Source organism: Chrysochloris asiatica, unplaced genomic scaffold (genome assembly GCF_000296735.1).
Source record: "Chrysochloris asiatica unplaced genomic scaffold, ChrAsi1.0 scaffold00147, whole genome shotgun sequence".
NCBI classification, from domain to species: Eukaryota; Metazoa; Chordata; class Mammalia; order Afrosoricida; family Chrysochloridae; genus Chrysochloris; species Chrysochloris asiatica.
The window spans coordinates 1,448,792-1,449,717 of NW_006408665.1; positions in this window are offsets into that span (position 1 = coordinate 1,448,792).

Sequence of the window (926 nt, forward strand, 5' to 3'; positions counted from 1 at the left end):
ACTTTTTTAAAATCCCCTTTCATTGTTTTTGTTTGTTTATTCTTTGTCCCTTATCTTTGTCTCTTGTTTTCTCTCATTTGTATCTCCCCTTTCATTTTTTCTTCTTTTTATTATTTTTTTTGTGTGCTTATATTTCCCAACCACTGTTGCTTCTTTCTTTATTTCTATTCCTTTTTACTTATTTATGTATTTTACTACTTTCTGGTCTCTTTCCCTTTTATGCATTCCTTTCACTAACTGTGTTTGCATTTTTCTCTTTTCACTCTTTTTTGTTATTTTATTTCCATCTTCGGTTTTGTTTTATTTTTCTAGATGTTGCCTGCTTGTTCTGTATTTGCTGCTTTGTCTATTTATTTTTCAGCTGTTTGCTGTTTTGTGTTTGTTTTCCTTCTCTCTTGTGTGTATGGTTTTGCTTCTTGCATATCATTTGACAAGCGGTAACAACCACATCCATACAGTCCAGCCACAACCTTACCCTCTACAGGAAGTTCCACTCAATGGGCAAGAGCCAATACTAGCTGCTATACACTGGATCAATGATAACAACCAACATCAGCCATTTCCACCCTAAAGTGAAATGCATAAACAGTGAACAGAGGACAGCGCACAAGTTCATCTTCTCATCACACCCACCAGGAGGCAGTTGGTGAGTGCCTAACAATACATCAACATGCAATCATAAACTTAATACAAATACAACATTACAATGTCTTGAAAGCAGAAGATAATTTCTGTTTACACAAAGAAACAAGACAGAGTGGCTCAAACAAGTGACCAAAGGCACAGCTAGAAAACATTTTTAAGGAAAAAAGGCATTGTAACTACCTGAAAAAGAATTCAGGAGAATGATATTTAGGTACCTCCAAATAATAGATGATTCAAGCTCATCAGCTGCTCCTCAGAAACCCTATCTATACAGGGTCGCT